Consider the following 20,399-nt stretch of genomic DNA (forward strand, 5'->3'; position numbering starts at 1 on the left):
CAATTTCTAGCCAGAATACCTGGCTCCCTACCCAGAACTACTTCCTTTCAAATACCTGTACACCACGGTCATCATTTACTCTTTGAGAAAAAAGTGGGCTATTCAGTTTGCATTTTCACACCCACTTGCACACCAAAAACCTGGTTTATATATACACCAGACCAGTGCTGTCCTGCACTTATCTGCAATTTCCGCAATTAATCCACTTTTACTGCAGTTATGCATTCACCATGGATAACCCCTCCAACACCATGTGTCTGATACATGCACAACCATAGTGATAACTGTTGTACTGTATGCTACCTTAGAGCTGTAGAAGAGCTGAAGGGTACACTGAACAGTATCACTACAATTCCAATTGGCCATAGTAAGTATTTGAACCAATGATTGTCTAAGAGGTAGTGAGTGAGAGAGAGAGGGGTGTAGTAGTAACTTGGCAAAAGGGAGGAGAATCGCTAAGCATGCTCCCTCTGTTGTGCCTGAAGATTTGGCACATACACTCACAACAACAACAGTGATGTAACCTGGTAACAAGTCTTTGGCATCTTCACTCTCGACCGAAACCCGGGTCATACCTTCCATATCAACGGCTTTATATCCAGCGTGGGAGAAGCCCTTGTTTTCATAGTGATTGCACAGAGGATAAACAGGGAGGGGCAGAATACTGCTCACCTGTCCTTCAGTCAAAGGGAGACTCCTCACTTTTTCCAGTCCTTGAGGCAAAAGACTTAAGGAGTTATTTTTGAGCTCTCTCAACCTAAAATAGCAGCGTGGAAAGTATTGTGACTGCACGTGAGTTTTGTAATCATGCTAAACCTAATCTTCATTAAAAAACAAAAAGTAGGTAACAGTAATGCCAAGGCAACAGCTCTTAATGTCAGTCTTCCCTCTCAATTAAAGGCTTAATAGTTCCGTTGAAACCACCCCCAGTAAGAAAGCATTAATAACCCGGCCCTTACTTGCATTTTTAGGATGTGTCAATTATCACCTCACGATTCATGCCGCTGAGCACATTATTCAGTTTATTGCAGCCTACAGCAGAGCTGGTGGCCAATCTGGGCGTTCATGTTGCTAACAAAATGTGCAAGTGTGTCTACGTTTTACAGTGCAATATATGTGCCGGTGTTATTAATGGACTATGTTGTGATAAAGTTGTTTTTAAGATTCCGGCAAGCAGACCTCTATGCTGCAATTTCAAAAAAGAAAAATGGTGTACATGATCTTTCTGCTCCCCTACTCCCTCAATCCCACTTCGCCTGTGGTTGAAAAAAATCAAGTCCATAATTATTCTGCCAATCAATCTGGAGCACAACTGTGGCTATGGGCCAGTTAAATGCTGAGGAGAGAGAGTTGTCAACAAAGCAAAGCTAAACCTTGAGTTCCTTTAAACCCACTGAACCTTAAAAAGGCATGAGAGGCACCTTTGTCTTATTAGTCAGTGCCAAACAAAAGGAGGCCTTCTTAGTATGTGGTAAAGAGAAAAAGCATCAGGCTGCTACAGAAAGACAGGCAAGCAGGCAAAACAGAGGGACCGAGGATCACAGTATTGTAAGATTTGGGAATTGGCTCAAGATCAACTGAGGCACTTCAGGCTGTCTGGAGAGGCCACAAAGTGAGCAATCGTGTTTGTGACCCCTGAATGCAGACACTACCAAATCAAAAGAGAAATATGAATAGCTCCACCAGTGTAAGACATTGGAGATGCTTTCACCAGTCAACCACTTTCCATATTAATGTGGGTTTGGTGGGACGGATGTATATAGAGTATACAGATACAATGAACAGCAATACGGAAAGAGAGGTCCAAGCAATGAAAGGATCACAATCTTCTCAGCTAACAGTGCAATCTGAAGGTCAAAACAAAAACCACACATACAACAATCCTGTAATTGAATAAGACCTTGATGTGACTCACAGGAGTAATCAGAAGGAGTTTGTCTCCCTGTTTCTAAAAGCTTGCCTGGGAGGTGGTCTTTGTTTTGGAGGTGGCGGAGGTACCCTGACACTGACCATGCAAACCTAATTACCCAGGTCCCATGCCCTGAAGGCCCATATTAACACACTCCCCCTGGGAGGTTGACTCCATGCCAACCAGACGGCCAGCAAGATCCTGCTGCTGAATCACAAAGAGACCACTTAAGGCCAAGCATTTTGGTGGCAGTCTTGAGGGCATATCCTCATCTGCAGTTATTTGATCCAGTTCGATGTCGATGTTAAATACTGGGCCAGTCTCTGAGGCAACCACTGACATGAGGAGAGCTTGAATCCGACTGCCAGGAAGGCAATTGTGTAGCACTTTTGGAAGTGTGCTGTGAGAAGCGACTGAAAGCGTAATGTAATGAGTCTACATTCCTCTAGTAAAGACAGAGTCAAGGAGATTTAAAGAAAACTCTCAATTTGTTACCATCCTTAATTCGGGAATGGATAGGAGAGCCATGCCATATTAATTGCCAATTAGAACCCTATTGATTAGCTGACGGAAATTAATCCAAAAGTACTTTGACAAAGTTATTCATCTTATATCACAATAAACTAGAAAAACATATATATTTTTGACATAAAGGTTCATGTAGATGTGGACATACAGTAGGTAGTATTAAATGTTGTTCTTTTTAGTTATGCCATTTTATAGACCAAGCAATGATTTTATAAAAATATTCTGTGGAATGTTAAAAAATATAAATACTTGTCAGTTGTGCCCTTGCCAAAACCCTGAGTGGCAAGACCTAAAATATCTCTATTGTTTGGTAAATGTCAACAATGTAGTATAATAATTAGTTCATACCCAAATGCATAAATACAGTTTAGCAAGATTCCCTGAAGTTAAAAAATAAAAATCCAACAGTGCAAGTTGCATGTTTGTAATCTCACAGAACTCACATATTGGGTGTCCACATAATTAAATGTCTTCACATGTCTTCCCTCTCTTCAAGCCCCATTTTAAAGTGCAACACATGCTCATTGAAAATTACCCAGACGTAATTTAAAAGAACTACCTGGGTGGGTGATGCATGTTCTGAGAGCGATACGCAGAGCTGGAAACAGGTCATGAATTTCAAATTTGACAGTGGATCAGTATTGGCAGCTCTGAAGGTGCAGCTGAGAGAAGGAGCTGCAACACCAGTTATACTGAGACCCAACATTCACTTCAAACCCAGAAAGTACAAAGTAAAAACAAAACTCAAACAGAGTTGAAATAGCTTTTCCTCTCACGCAAAGCCTAAATCATCTTCATTTAGGATGGCACTAGAGCTGGGGTTATAATTAAAACCATTTTGCCTTTTAATCAATATTCAATCTCTCAGAAATAATTAACAGCATATTAAAGAGTTTACTGCCTGACAGAGCTGGATGCCTCTACATCATTAAGCTGTTGATGCGCTGCTCTTTGACTCCTCATGTCCCATCTCACTGGTTTACTGCGCCTCCGTACAGGCTCTTTAAAATGCTTCTGGAGTCATACTGTACCTGCAGATAATAACACAGCCCACTGATAACACATGCAGTGTGGATACTCTCCCACTCTTACTGAGACATGACGTTTAACATGAAACACTGGGAACTACATAAGTGAATATGTAAGTAACATATGCTTATGTAAGTCTAATAAATGCAAAAGCATCACAGGAAACAAAAGCAATCTATGATCAAAGTTTTCCAGGCATATTGGGCGGTCACCACCTGCCATAAATCCATGCCCTTTCCCCGGAATGATAATACAGCCTGCACTGGATGTTGCACAACAGCACAGCACAAAACATATTAGTGGGATTAAAAGTCACAGGTCAGTAGCTTCAGGTTTTCTTGGTGCTCCATTTTCTGACTTACGAAGACTTTGTGGTCAAAGAGGAAGCACTCTTTGTGTCGGCATTTTGACCTCCAGACTCACTCTGTCAAATACATCATTTGCAGGGCACACACACATCAATGGCCCACATAAGAAGAGACACTAACCAAAATGGACTATAGCTAAAGTGATCAATCTCCTGCTTTCTCAAAATACAATACATATTTGAAGAGACATGCAGAAAAGATGTACTACAGAAACAGCCTAAGCAGTATTGAACAATAAAGTATGAAAGTTCTCTAATCAGCTGTTCCATTTAACAGGCGCTGTCTTACGTCACTTACGTCAGAATTGTCTGTGTTTATACAAGCTTATAAATTCCTTGGGCATCCTCCAGATAACTTCCATGATAATTTGGGGGCAGCTTGGTTTTCATCTACTGATGATTAGGGAGAGTGCAGTGGAGTAAAAAAAAAAAAAAACTGAGACAGTGATGTAGTATGACAGACAGGAATTTGTTTTCACATGGAATGGACAGTTGTCAGTGTCTATACCTGTTCGCTTTACCCTACTCTGTTCCAGACAATTTCAATTAATTTGGTTTCCTGGAGACAATGTTGCTATTTATCTGGGTGTGGATGATCTGGGGAGGTAACAGCAGTCATTGTTGGTTTAAGCTCTGGAGACAAAATACCTCCTGACAAAAAATGGATTCATCAGTGTTGGATTACTGCCTTACAAGAGCTACAATAGGTCATCGCAAAACCTGAGGATTTAGAATAATAAACAGCAGACACGTGAGTTAGGCCTAGACAAAAGCTGTTAGCTTCCACTTGACAAGATAAGATTTGCAGGTAACACAAAAATAGTGTTATTACTAAATGCCTGGTGCCTTTAAACAAAGGCTTATCAGAAAATTATGGATTTGTCACTAGGATTATGTGGTCCCACAATACATGTAGCTGTATAGTACAGTAAAGCAACAAAGATAAAAACATTATTTAAGATAAAATGTGTCCATTACAACAATTCAAAGTCTCGAAATACGTTTATCTAATGTCACTCTTTATTAGGGCAAATTGTTTAGCATGCTGAAGACAATGTTATACCACTTCTATTCATGATTTGGTTTAAAAGTGACTAACCTCATTACATTTCTAGAGCCCAAAGATACTGTTGAATCTTCGCGTGTGATCACTGGTCCAAAGCCAAATGTGTTCACTTTACTATAGCATAAAACGTAGAACTTGTGCACGGAACCTAAGCCGTTGGTCTCACATCGGTTTTCCAGGTCCTATGCAGACCCCCAGAAATGTCATTACTTTAAAAAAAACACAATAACTGTGATCGACTCAGTCTGCCTGAGTCACTTGTGCCCTTTTTCTGCTTACACTAATTTGAGTAAAGTAACTGTTCTACAACATCTGTTCAGCTATAGTCGACATTTTTTGCAGAACACAATAAACGCACCACAGTGGCAAAGAAAGCCAACACTTTGGCACAGAAACCCCACTGCCAGCAGCACGACACACACACAGAACAACATGCAAGTGCTCACAATGTAGTAGACTTTTTATATAGTCTACAGTAAAGTCTCTGTGAATTCAATGCACATAAAATAAATCAACCTTAGGGGGCTATGACACACCAAGCCGGGGTTTGAAATAAGTTATCTAGTTGTCCCAAGGACAGTAAAAATGACACCTGTGACACAAAGACTCAGAATCTGGGACAATTTTGAGACAACAGAGAAAATTACCTTACAGCGTATTTATGTTCTGACTTCACAAGATATACATTTTTCAGGAAACAAACCAGATTAGCGAATATGGAAAAATACTTATGGGGCAGCATCTTCTTTAGCAAGTATAAGTGAGGAACTAACTCATCAATTTGACTAGATAATATCAGTGCTTTTCCAGTTACGGGCAAGAAAGACGCTCTGCGAGGTAACAGCCAATAAGATAATTATTAAAGCACTCGTTAATAATAAACGTAAAGAAAAGCAATAATTTCAGCTCTGCTTGCAGTCTACCATTGGTAGTCGTGTTAACTACAATAGGATGGTTGTCTAATTGCTACAAACACATTAGCTTATATAGGTCTGAAGCTGTAAGTTATGTAAAGCTTTCATGAAGTGATAGTGTTAAGTTTGATCCAAACAAATGTTCTGAATACCAATTTAAAAATAAAACTGGTATTTTAGTTGGTATAGTGTTTAGCGTGTACTCTGGGTGTGCCATGTTTTCCCACTTTCTCCTCCTCTAATGAAGTACAAACTGTGCCTAGCTCCATGCTTGTTGACTCTCCTCTTTGTCATGTATTTGCCATTTTTCACCCACCCCCCCAAAAAAAGTAAAAAAAAAAAAGTGCCTCGAGCAGATGTTGTGTTGACCTGTTAACACAACCTTAAAACAAGGAAGACCAGCAAAATCTCACATGCAAAGCTGCAAATTTTTAAATATTACTTAAAATGATTTAATGTAGGTTCTGATTACTGATACTATCTATAATTCAAAAATCCAAATTAAATTCTTTTAAATATATCATTAAATGCCAATTATTTTCTTATATTATATATCTAAATATCTATATATCAAAACCTTTTCTTGTAGATGGTTGTACAGACTGAAGTTTAATCGAGTAAACGCAAACATTAGAAATACCTCAAGCTACTAAACTGTGTGTATAAAAAATAAACCTAAATAATCAAGATAAACTTTAATACCATTTTTAAAAAAACAAAATAAGGAAAAGTTGTTTACAAAATCCAAAAAGTGGATGAGAGAAAAAAAAAAAAAAAAAAAAAAAAAAAACTTACTGTTGCAACTCTAGATTTTAACACAGTACAAAGCAATCACTTCTTATCTCATAGGTAAAGTGGTGCACTTCAAATATCACTGATGTGTCCCATAAGAGATGGTCTGAGGGTGGTGTGAGTTCAGTAAGACTAAATTGGTAACGGTAAAAGATCACTTGGATTTCGCATCTTAAATTTATTTATAATAATAAAAAAAAAAAAAAAGATTTAAGATTTTTTTTTCCCCCCCCAATATACAAATCTCTCTTCTTTCCTCTTACAAAAGTTGCAATGACCCTCCATAAAAGAAGCATTTTAAGTATAACCTATACTATGATTTCAGTTAATCACTGAGCATGGATGTCAAGCAAGGAGGAGCAATAGTCAACCTGTGATTCAGTGGTGAGTTAAGGCCATACCTGTGGCCACAACCTGAAGAACTTTACTGATCTTAAAAGTTATATTGACCATGATGTGTCAATAGCCCAGTTCAGACCATCGTGTTGTGGAATAATTATGAAACACAAATGTGTAGCTTCCCTAAATTTTGGAACTGGATGCCTAGCATTTCTAGTACTCTCTCTTCCACCTCTATGGCTCTCCTTTCTAACATGCCAGTGCAACAGTGCATTCATTGCAACGCAACAACTCTCCATGGTTATTTCAGATAAAGATTTATAACCCTTTACTTTTACATCTTAGGCAAAAAGCCCCATTATTGTGTCTCCTGAATAGTTATAGACCCAGTGACCTATTATAAGTTTCAGCTTATGTGACCTGTTGACCTCTTATAACTCTGCAGAGCTTGGCCTTTTGGCTTATCCTATGAGTTCAGGGTCACCACAGCGGATCATTTGTCCACATGTTGATTTGGCACAGTTTTTACACTGGATGCCACTTGGACATGTGGTTCGGCAGAGCTGGGCGCAAACCTCTGACCCTATGGGTCCCTTTGCTGTTTATTTTGCTGGGACCCTACCAACTGAGCCACTGAGGCCCCGTCAAAAGTCTTGAGTGCTTTACATTATTCAATAGAGACAAAGGCCAAACGTACCAACATTGATTGTAATTAAATTGTTGATGAATTAATAAAATCACAATCGCACAGCTATCGGATAGCTCACAACAGACTAATGGAGTTTATGACACACCAATAGACTGAAGCCTAGATGGCAGGAGAAATATACCTGCTGCATGTCAGTCAACACGCACACTTTAGTAAACAATCATAAATCATTAGATATAGTTTCCAGTTTACAGATTTTAAAGATTAAATAATAAAGTTATTAGCCATTAAGTGTTAAGTTTTCATTTTGAACTAAGTGGTGTGATTCTAATACAATGTACTCAAATTGTCATTCATAGTTTTGCTGCAGTTATAAGTTAATATGCTACATTTCTTTAATAGACAGCAAAATGCCAGACACTTTGAGATCTGGGGATTACAGCGACAAACATTTGGGATGCCAAACGTTTTTTAATCAATACAAAACCCTCATTACATTTGCTTGAATGATACAGTTTTTTTTTGACACCACGTCATGCTGGTGTAAAAGATAAGGCTAATTAACGTGAAACCATTTGCATCTTTACCCCTGTGTTTTAACAGCAAAGGCAAGACAGCAGCCACAGCAGGCTAATGAATGTTTGATTTAAGAGGGAAAATTTCCAGTCACTTTCATTGCTCCTGACATAACCCTCTCCTAAACCTCTTAAAATCCCATGCTCCCCTATCTGGCTCAGCTTTCAGTTTCTCACCTTTTTCCTACACCTTCTCTTGCTCCACTTTAAATTCTGGAGTTCATCCCCCCCATCCTCACTCCCCACTACCACCACCACAAAGGCTGCGCTCATTACAGCGGATTTGCATGTCTGCTCCAGAGCAGTATGAGACGAGATGAAACAGAACTCCCAGTGGCTGCCTCTGCAGAGCTTCACTCATCTGACAGAAAGAGCTCCACTTTGGGCCCCAGACACAGCCAGCAAACAAATGCAGGTTTCTTAAAGGGGCCATGCATGTGCACACATAAAAAGGGAAAAATAATTAAATAAACACAAATAATCGCTCACACAAAATTTACACTACACAATATTCAGTTTAAATATATATGTGTATAGCAAATAAACTGAAAATCTTTAAGCATACTGCTTCTCTCCTTCTCCATCTTAGAAGCATGAGTATACAAGTTTCTGACTGTGTTTGCATGCATCTTATTATCCAGATTGCTCAGAAAAAGCAGTTTGAGTAATTGATGAACTAGTGTACATGAGAACCTGGTTACTGTATTTCTTTATATGCATGCAGCAGAAGAGTAATCTGATTTCTGCTCTACCTTAGACTTATTTTGGAAGTATGACTCATTGATTTTAACTGGACAGTGATGGATGATGCTGCTTCCTGAAATTTCTTGTTGTTTTCTGTTTGTATGTGTCTGTTCAGACTGACAGAACAGGAAGAAAAAGAGACAACGGTGCGCCTCTTCACAGCATGAATTGTCTTAATCAAAATAAAAAATTTGTTGAAAAGCAAATTATTTGGGTTTTACAGGAAACTTTGTTTAAAAATAATGACAAGCAATAAATGAATACATTTTCCCTCAGTGCTTAGTGAATTAGGTACATATAGTTAAAACTAAAGCCTTTTTCACTTAGAAACTCTCAATAAAGTCCAGATAATCAGATCTGGAGCTTGCACCAAGTTATCATTTCACATATGCAACACAGTAGGATATTGTAAGCCAGAAACATTCTCACATGGCGAGAAACTCACTTTGTTTTCTCTGTAAGATGGTAGATGATCAGAGCATGCAGGAGACACAACATAAAATATATGCTGTGGGAAACACAGTGCTTTGTTTACAGCACAGTAAAAGGTTTTCTAGTCAAAAATTAATAAGCATCAGAAATATTCCCATTTGCTCACTTTACACTGATGGGCCAAAACATTAACACTGATGGTCTTAATGTCATTGAGACAAGGTTCAGCATCCCCAGTCTGAGCTATCTATGACTACATAGCCCTGTTCACAGCATGCGATACACTGCGTGCAGAGGTGGTAAAAGAATACAAACAAGATATTGGCCTAAATAAATAAAAACAAAACAAAAACAAAAACTGTTGGCAAAGGTAAAGTTGATTCTAGCAATTGTATGTGCTAACAGGTTGTTACTCAATAATAATACAGCTGCATGTATAAGGTCATAATATTTTCATAAAAATCATCTAATATTTTTCTATAATATAAAATCAACCATGTGGTATTAATTTTTTGGCTGACTGTTGTAAATACTGCCGACAATTCAAAACAGAGCACTGTGCTCTATCGACACAGATCCTCACTCATATTACCCAGACGTTGTACTAGAGGACTCAAAGGATAATGTCCAGGTATTGTGGCCATCTAATCCAGACATTTGTGTTCCCACATTGCAGCTCGCCTGGGTAAAGTCTAGAGAAGTTCATGTGTGAAAGCAGCTTAAGTCTGTGCAATAAAACAGTCCTACATTAAATCCACCTTCACAGAGGGGCAAATAGGTTTTAGTGGAAAATGCCAAATGGCTGAAAAATAAAACTAAAGAGTTTAACCAGTCAAGATACACAGATGAGATAAATAGGAATAAATTACATTAGTATGCACACTTCATGTTCAACAATGAGCACATGTTACTTTACTAAAAATATAGAAACCCACAAACTAAAAAAAAAAAAAAAAGCCATGTTTTATTTTTGGTCACCTTCGAATGAGGTGCTTTTGTTCAGGGTGACTCACTTAGTGAAAGTGGTGCATCATGTGCCATGCGACATGAGTCACTATGAAAGAGAAGGGTACACAGACCTATAATGTGCAAATTCCTGACCTGTGTTGTTCCCCACTGACCATGAACCTCACGTAAGTAAAATAGCGGTAAACATAAAAATTTAATTTCTTTACATCCCGTCTAAATCTTTTGGGAATAAAATAAAAACACTCTGTTCCTACAGACTTTTCTAACGTCTTTATTGCATCACATCAACAAGGAAAATTCTACTCAGACCTCAGTCTGACTCACAAGTATAGGGCTTACTAAGCAGATACATAAAATAAAGAGAAATTAAAAATGAGAACTAGACATTATTTTTAAGACTTTCAGATCCATATTCTCAGAAAGTTGCATTATTAGGATGTGAATAGATATAATTCTACAGAATACACATTACTACTGTTTATAACTACTCTATTATAGCATTTTTAAAAATTTAATAGGTTTGAGCATAATAATGAGGGTTATTTAGGGGCACAACATCAAGCAGTTGCCCTGTTGTTCTTTTAGGGGCACAACATCAAGCAGTTGCACTGTTGTTCTTTAAATTTAAATAAATGAAAATAAAATAATTTTAGCAAAATCTGCCCAAAGACGTTTTCCAGCAGAACATCCTACAAAGTTCAGGAGCTCCTTAGGAAGCATACAGTAGCACAGATTATTCTACTGCGCTGTAAGACAACTGTGAAACCACAATCTGTTGCGCAGACAAATGACAAAACGTACTCACTGTCAGAAATGATTATTCAGTGTTTCACCATGAAAGCTTTTTTTTTTTTTTTTTTGGCAGAGGTTGCGCTGTCTCAAATCAAAAGGTGGTGACGAAGGTGGTTGTCGTGGTATTGACGTCTTAAGATCCTACCATCACCACAACAACCAAGCCTACAACCAAACATACAACTTCTCAAATTCAAATAAACTTTACATTTTAGAAAACATAAGTAAGCAGCCATCAGAAAAATCATTTAACTACAAACTTTGCCGAGTTAATCAAATTCAACAAACTACTAGAAAAAAGAACCAGTTTGTTGAATGAAATGAGTAACCACTTTTTGATTAAACTCTATTTTTGCCTGTTTTTGTTGTGTTGCACACCAAAAACAAATTGTCAAAGTTGCCTAATTGTTAGTGCTAAAATTTCGTTATATGGGAGAAAAATAGACAAAACATTTTATTCTCTACATAAAATCTGTATTAATCTGTAATCAGCAATTATCATGACATTAGATATGGCTTGGCACAGCTCTAGTTGAACACTATTTATAATATGTACATACAGCCAAAAGCCAAAGATAGATAGAATACTGTCCTTTTAATACAAAGCCTTGAGTAGACAACAGACAAATCTTGAGCTACAAAAGTGACAAGTGTCATATTTATGTTTTTACCAAATTCTAATAAATAACTTAAAAGCATATATTTGCTTCTGTGTTAAATAATGTGCATAGCATTTACAGGTAGAAATCTTGATTAATAAAAGAGGTAGTTCAAAAAAATATTCTGATTAATAAAAAAAATCACACAACAAAGCATGTATGTACAAGTCTGTGCAAAGTCTATAGTATATAGGTAATATGTGGGTGTGCTACTGAATTGGAAAATTTTTTTGCTTTGGCTTTATAAAAGGAACCAAGAGGCTTTCACTTAAATAAAAATTGTCTGATAAAACAGAAAGGAAATCAAAATAACAGAGTGGTCAAAGTGGTTTACCACTGGGACCTCTTAGAAATGAAGCAAAAATGACAAAATTCAAAAGCAGAACACACTAGATTGAGGTTTCAAAAAGGAAGTCATTTTGAATCACTACATAGGGATTATCAGGCATAAACCCAATTAAGTAAATAGCATTAACCAAAGACTTGATAATTCATTTTTCTCAAATTACAGTCACTTTTGTCAGAGCAGCATTTCGACTTTCTTTCATTGGACTCAAACAAAAAGACAGAAATAAGAGCAGTGTGCAATGCCTGCAGAACCTAACTGTAATGTGGCTGGGCCTGTACAGTGCACATTAAGTCATTAAACCCCCCATGCTCGCAGGCCCTTCTTAACCCCCCACTGTATATACCAGTAACCCCCCTAGCACCAACCAGCTTTTCAGACCAAATGCTACTCTGCCTTCTGCATCTTAATAAGAGGAGGGAAACTAGAAGGGAAGTAAAGGCATGGCAGTCTTTTAGAGGAAGCTGAATAAATGACTGAACACACACCCTGGAGCGGGCATGCCGGGGGGTTTCCAGGAGGTCGGCTCAAGAGGGGCCAATCGTGTCAAGACGAATACGGCAAACTAAAACAAAACTGACATGTCAAAGCAGCCAAGCCTTGTAGAAGGGAAAAGAGCAGCCAAGACACTGCATTCAACTACACAGCATGTTTCTGCTTCAATGAGAGACAACCCAACTCAAAAAAAAAACAAAAACAAAATAGGGGTGGGGGGGCAATTAGTGATTAAACTGGAAATTCCTTCCAGCAACGTATCTAAATCACAAACCAGCTTAACCCATCCAACTATCTCACGGTTCCTATACCCTTTGATCCAACCCTTGCTTTCTTTTATGGAAGTAGGTAAACTGTAAACCAGGCATTGGGGAAACAGTTTCTGTACCCAAGCTTTTACCTCTTGTCCTAATCCAAATAATATTTAGGAGCAATTGTTCAAACTTTACTTCAACAAGTACAGCCAAAACTCTGTCATTACTAAAACAAACTGACTAGGCCTTGAGGCGGCTTTCACTGATTCATGTAGATACAGTAAATGTTTTTTCTACATGTAGGACCATAATCTCTGACTATCTGGATAAACTGAAAATGTGCAATATGAAAGCACACAGATATTGCAGGATTATGAAAGCACTTAAATGAGTTATATTATTAATCTGGCGTGATGAGAGCCAATGTGGTCTTAAACTCAGTTTGGTTCTTATGAGATATCAAAGGCTCAACTGTTTACTACATATCTTGTTTCTTTGAGATAATGAAGGGAATCCTCTGAGGTGGCTGCCATGCTGACACAGCCTTTAGGCGCTTAAATTCAAAAAAAAAAAAAATAAGAGTGCATTAAGTACATTTTAATTGACTTACATTTACCCAGTGTATTGTCTTGTAAATAAAAAAGATCTTCTGGCACTCCTAGAGGACTTAAAAAGTAGGTCACTCAGTCTCCTGTGAGTCATAGACTTTGGCAGGTGACCAAAAAAAGAAGGTATGGGATAGAAAGAGTTTGAGCTGAGAGAGGCTAATGATATACGGATACAATTTCAACAGTATCATAAATATAATCAAGTTTTTTTTTTATAACTGTGCATTTTATAGTACAAAGCGATATTCAGCAAAATTGGATGCAGAAATTTATGAAATTAAAACCAAAAAACTAGAGCGTAACATATTTAACTGCATCATAAATTTACACACAAAATAATAATGTGGTCTCCCTCTGGAAGGGGAATAGTAAATGCATGTTGTCTCCTTTACAGTGTTTTCATCCTACCATGTAAATATTAATAAGGCAGACAGATTCCTGAGATTGCAGGTGCAGTCTCGTTCCTCTCTAGAGCCAAGGTGCCGGGATTTCCTCCCAGGGCCACAACACCTTGGCAGAGTGGTTGACATCTGGGGTCAGAGCTATGCCTGATATTCCCAAACAGCTACTTTGTTCAGGTGGTGACTAAGCCTTGTCAAAGTTGTCATTTACACAGCCACCTAGGGACAACCACATTTGGTGGTTGCTTATGTGCACGTCTCACGCCCTGTGACGAAGACACTGATACTTTAATTACATTAGGCAACTGGCATTGACAACTTTGCCTCAACCATTAAGCCCCTCCTCCAGCTAACCTCTCCGCCCTCTCATTCATCCACCCTAAGGGAGAGGCATGCAGGCCAGAGGAAGTATGACTCATCTTAGTAACAAGATGCATTCTTCTGAATTCTCTACAGACATGTTGTTTTCTAAGTGAAGAGCACAGGAGAGCATGGCGCAGCGATAGATAAAGAATAAAGCAATTTCATAAAATGAAGTAATAATCAAGAGTCAGGCTGTGTGTGAGACCAAATAAGAGGGATGGGGTGGAAATGATGGGGCAAGAGCGAGTCATCACTTGTGTGGGTTTCCTGGTGCACACAGATCAACATTTCCTCCAAGTCCACCGAGAGGATCCTTGGCATCTGTTAGGGGTTTTCTGAATCATGGATGGAGAATCCAAGTGCTACATCTAAGGCTAAATCCATCAGGTTTCATACAGGAAAAAGAAAGAAATTACAACAACAGAGCAGGGTTTTGATGTGCAATTCTGCTGAGTGTGCAGAGGATAATGAGGCATAGGCAAGGGATATGAAGAAAAAAAATGTGTTAAATCATCAGGTCCAACAGATCCATCACAGCTCCTTCCCCACAAAGACCACATCTGCAAATTTTGGCATATGCTCCTACAGATCATGAGCCTCACACACCACGACACACACAGTCTCAAAGTTCTAAAGTACATTAAGCTATTTCTGGACCAGCCCACATTTAACAGTCTGAAATTACAAAACAACGAGACAAGCTACACAAAACTAGCTCTGATCAGCCAATGCAAGGCTGATGAAAAATGCCTGTCTTGTGACTTGATGACAAATGATCAGTTCCACATCAGTTTTATTGTCAGCAAAGGATGAACTTTAGTGATATGGCAGCAAACCACATCCTCAAAACATGGCCATCTAATAATACAACCAAGGCTAGGACTGCGGACTTAATTAAACTCAGACTCTTCAGACTGACATTCCAACATGAGAAAAGCTTCCCTGGTACTATACTGCTGCACAGTGAACACAGAACACACAGCAATAAGCCAATAAAACCTATGAGGGCTGACACAATTGCGACATCCACTGAACACTTATCTTACAGATATTAACACTGCTGCAGCACAGACCCCCCCCAAATGTTACCAACTATTTCAAAAAAAGAACCATTTTCCTATGCTTGCATGTATGCACCAATCTCTGCCTCACAGAGCAGTAAGACTATCCTCTTCAAACAAGTCTGGTTTATGGTAGAAAAAACATTTTTCATTGCCATGGTATCATCTTTAAATTGCAATGTCATGCATGCAATCTACAGAAGGAAGCTGACGGTAACATCTGGGAATATCCTATTATTAAATTGTCTCTTCTTGAAGAGATTTTGGAGTTGCCCACATTTGTATGATCTGTCATATATGACAGCTCTGTGGCTTCTGGTATGGAGGCAAAGCAGTGCTGTTTAGCCAGTTTTCGCTCCTGTATATTGAAACTGCCACCAAGTATTTAGCCATTTTACCATAAAGTGATTTTTGTATCTTCCACTTGAGCCATAGAAGCCCTGTTCTTATTACTTAAACTGTTCCAATTTAGCAAAGGTTCACCCTGCACACAGCTCAAAAATCTTTTAAGATTGAGAATCATAGAAGCATATCAATTGCTTCTACTGAGTAAAGAACAAAAAAAAATCTTATGAGAAATACACTTGAAGATCTTCCAAAATGCAAGGACAGATCATACAATATAATAAATTATTAAATTCTTCAAGGCATTGAAAAGTCAAGTCAGTCCTGTTCATTTATGACCTGGCTATTCATTAGTACGTGCAAGTAAAATCTCAGAAGACACAGCTACTACATACATCCCATTAAGCACCACACCATCTCCTCTTTCATGTTCATTTGTAGGCATGTGCATTTCATTTGCACATGTAGTGCATTACAACCACCTAAAACATAATCTATTTTTATTTAAACATGTCTGTGAATGCACCACATCAAGTTTCTTGTCTTTAACCTAACACTAACAAGATAACATCAAACTGAGCATTTATACAACAGTTACCACAAAAGTTATTAGTATTTTTGCTGCCACAAGGCTGGAATGAGTCAGACACTACCATGCACTACACAAGCCACCAACAGCCACACCACCCCTTTCTCCTACACCCTCTAAACGTACCCAGCAAGAACTCATCCTGTAGAGAGAGGGGCCCTGATTAGTAAACCTGGGAAAATAAGTGGCTAAACACTTTCAGATAAAACATGTATTTGAACAAATGCGCCAATAATATTGCGCAACGAACCAGTTGAATTAAACATCACTTGCTTCCCTCACTGATTCAGGTCCACGTCCAACTCCAACCCAGGGCATGAATTGAGCATATAGCACTAGTTCACTGACAGATTCAACTCAATAGTTGAGAAGAGGTGGGATGGAGAGAACGAGGCAGTGTATTGCTGGATGAATAAAAAATGAAAGTGTAGTGCTTCAGTAAATTCACTCTCTCCATCCCATGAGAAGGGTGGGTGGTGAAGGGGTGGGGTTGATGGTGGAGTAGAGGCGCTTTTGAAAACTGAACCAGTGCTGCATTCCCACATCCACTCATTTCCAGCGAGGGGCTCTTTAAAAATTCATTAATTTACAGCAAAAATAGATTAAAGCACCCAGCTGAGCAAAACTCAAAATTTGGCTCCTGAATAACATTAATGATAAAACATCTCCCTCAAGCCCAGGGGGGTTTTGCCTGAAGAAACAGTGCTAGCTTTTTTTCACCTTAGTGCACCTTGAGAATAATTTATTTTCAAATCATTACTAAAATAATGCATTTCTAATTGTCATTTTTAATTACAATTTTCTTCGGTTGAAAAAAAGAGCTAAGCAGAAACCTGCAAAAACTAATTAAAATCCTTCCGAGGATCTGCCATTCCCATGATGCCATGCCAATGTCATTCTATTCACTATTTGATATCTCAGCTACAGAGACTCAATGACAGCTGCTCCAGGCCTCCAAAAATGCCTAGAACTGCAGTTACAGTAATTGCTCTGGCCAGCACTAAATGAGGTTCACTTAAGTGCAATTATCCCCCTCTGATCTCTCACATAAAGAGACTTCTTTAACATAGAGAAGTGGGCTCACACAATGTGACTGCAAACAAGATTCAAATTGGAATCGGGGAGGCATTTCTAGTGGATGAATGGCTTCATAGCTCATCTGCATTCTAGTGATGTACAGCGTCACTAATGAAGACTGAGCCAGTCACTTCTCACAAACACAGCTTCTATGAGAGGAAGGCATTACACTTGATATAAGGAGAATACGGTGATACATTTCAAACAAACCTGTCCAGTCATTTGGCCAGAGCATTCTTACATTCATGCTTAGTAAACAACTGTTGAAAAGAAAGGACAGGTCCTGTTTTTTTATATTGCATTTTTTTCAAATGCAATGTGAAGAAAAATAAGAAACATAAAAAAAACCCAATTGAAAGGCAAGACATGGGCAATGAAGGGTAACGAAAGAAACTCCAAACAAAAATAACTTCACATTCCATAGCAAAGATGAATTCAAACGAGTTCACTCTGGATTCACAATAAAGTAAGACCAAAAATAAGTCAATGTAAAAAATACTAAAGTGAGACCTTTGGCCAACAGCATCACCAATACACCATGCCAAAAAATATATCAGCACTGTTCATGAATAAATTGCATCTGCCAATCGCATAACACAATAGCTTTTCAGCCTGAGGGGGAAGATGCAAGGGTCTAATAGGGGTTACTACAGAGGGTACCTGTTGGGTGCTGTCCAAACACACATTGGTGGTGAGGGACGGCTGTGATGGGCATTCCTGTTGCTACAGGTTCAACTACCACCGGCAGTCTGATAACCGCATCTCACGGACAGCCATTTGAATAATCACTTCAACAAGGGAAGAAATTAAAAAAAAAAGTCTCTCAGAGAGACGGGGCTAGGCACAGGGCCACATACTGAAATCCAAATGAGGTGGTGGTATTCAAAATGTACAAGCCAGTACACTCTACTATAGTAGCTTGTTGACTCTTGACATCTATCTAAATTAAGGCCATATCTTATAATATTTCATATTTAATATATTAAATTGTATATTATAACTGCCAAAATGAACTTTTTTCTTTACAGAATGATGAAATGGCAATATTTACTTACACATATTTGTTCTATATTCCTTTTCTTATGCAGAAAGACATTTTTTATTGATGATAAAGTCTGCTACCAGTGACTCAAACACACACAGAACACCGGAAGACCTTGGATAAGTAGGTGTCGTATTTTTAAATCATTAGCCAACAGATTTTTCAAAGATCACTGCATGCCAAAACTACTATTAAGGAGGTTTACACTTAAAAATGGTTACTGTGAGAATAAACATATGTAATGTCTTCTCGAGTCTTCACAAGAAGAGAGAGAGCCCAAGAGAGCCCTTTCCTCAAAATCCTGAAGTTACAAAAGCAAACAGTTCTATCATACGGCTAAGACTGTCTGCTTTTATTATTATCCTTAAAACATGCATAAAGGAAGCTTAACTTTGAGTCTGCAACACATATTTACTTATAAACACATTGTATATGAACTGACAGCTTTTGACAGATGCTACAGTAATTCTCCAAGAAATTAATTTTGTGTGTGTTTGTGATTCATATTTCTCCATGCAATATGTAAAGAGAACACTAGGCCTATTCATTTACAATCAGCCAGCAAACAGCAGCAAAATGCCACTTCCGTTATCTATGATAATTATTCCACTGCTGCAGTTCACATAGTTGTTTTAACTGACAAAACCTATTGTATGAAAAAGCAACACTCTTTCTAAAAATGCTAAATTTCGAATCAAAGTAGTTCTAATACAGGAGTTACTAAAAATACTAGAGAGGACAGTCTTACATCACCAAAATAAGCTGTCACTTAAACTGAACATGAAACCTATGTACTACCATTTGAGACCCAACAGCTCCATAACTCACAGAGTAAACCGAGTGGCAAATTATCATGCTTATTTTTATACACTGGGCTAAACTACTGTGAAACTACTCAGGCCCTGCTTACCTGGATGGAGTAAAATTTAAACTTAAAAAACATGTGTCTTCTACAGCTTCGTGCACAGATAGCAGCGATCCAGACAGCTCGCTGTGGGCCTGCTATTTAAAGGATGGGTGATTAAGAAGCAAACCAGGTCTGACCTTTGATTGTGGGTGCTGACTAACGCTATGGGCATTTTGTTAGTTGAAGCATAAGGTCTGGCAGAGCTGGGGGGAATTTATAATGTTTTGTTTAGTCATAAATCCAACTATTTTATGCTGACTTTTGGCAAAATAAACTTAAGTGTATGGTGATCAGCAAATTATCTAAAACTTAAATAAAAAATTAACAGTGGGAAAATTAAGACTCCAGTCATCCATCGTCTAAAAGGGGCCGCTAGGATAATTGAATTACACTTTTTTTATGAAGCTGCACGCAAATGCCACAGCTGTTTAAAGCTGTAGCATTTACTAATCACTGTCTGTCCTGTGCGATCTCACAACGACTGGAAAAAAATCAAAACAAAAGGAGCAAACCTTAAGAGAAAAAGAAAAACAAGACTAAACTCTCCACCTAACGAGTCAATTAAGGTCAGGTGATAATCGAACTCAGCCTGGAGGATAAATTTGGGGTTCCCTGACCAACATTTTTCAGACCGAATAAAGCTACTTTGATAAAGGTGAAGCATTTAAAAATAAAAGAGGATGTCCAGGCGGCATGACTCAACTTCCGGATAACCTCACCTGGATGACAGAGAACCTTCAGCGACAGGACCAAATGTTCAACTGCGAAACTGTCTGTTGCCATCTCAGGGCAGACAAGAGGAGAAAAATTCACATGAAACATGCTTTGCACTTGTTGAATGTGAAGCCACGTGATAAGCCTGCGCCCTGTTGCATAGGTCATGCTGTTGAACATACGAAGTCTATTTTGTTTTCCGAAGGAATTTACTAGCTGTCTGAAAAATGGACGATTGACAGACGAGAAAACACACTGCAACAGCTGTGAGTCAAATAGCATCGGAGCACGCAGGAAAGCTAACTCACACTAGGCTCACTTACACACACACACACACACACACACACACACACACACACACACACACACACACACACACACTTCTTGCTGGACACAGCGTCTTACATACCAAACAGCTAGCTAACGATGGCTG

At 38.4% G+C, this 20,399-nt stretch overlaps 1 protein-coding gene across 4 annotated transcripts in view; it reads right to left on the reverse strand.

The window, feature by feature from the left end:
• Positions 1 to 20,399, reverse strand: part of foxj3 (forkhead box J3) — a 74,899-nt gene that overhangs the window by 51,568 nt on the left and 2,932 nt on the right. The window lies entirely within an intron of this gene.

Source organism: Channa argus, chromosome 5 (assembly GCF_033026475.1).
Source record: "Channa argus isolate prfri chromosome 5, Channa argus male v1.0, whole genome shotgun sequence".
NCBI classification, from domain to species: domain Eukaryota; kingdom Metazoa; phylum Chordata; class Actinopteri; order Anabantiformes; family Channidae; genus Channa; species Channa argus.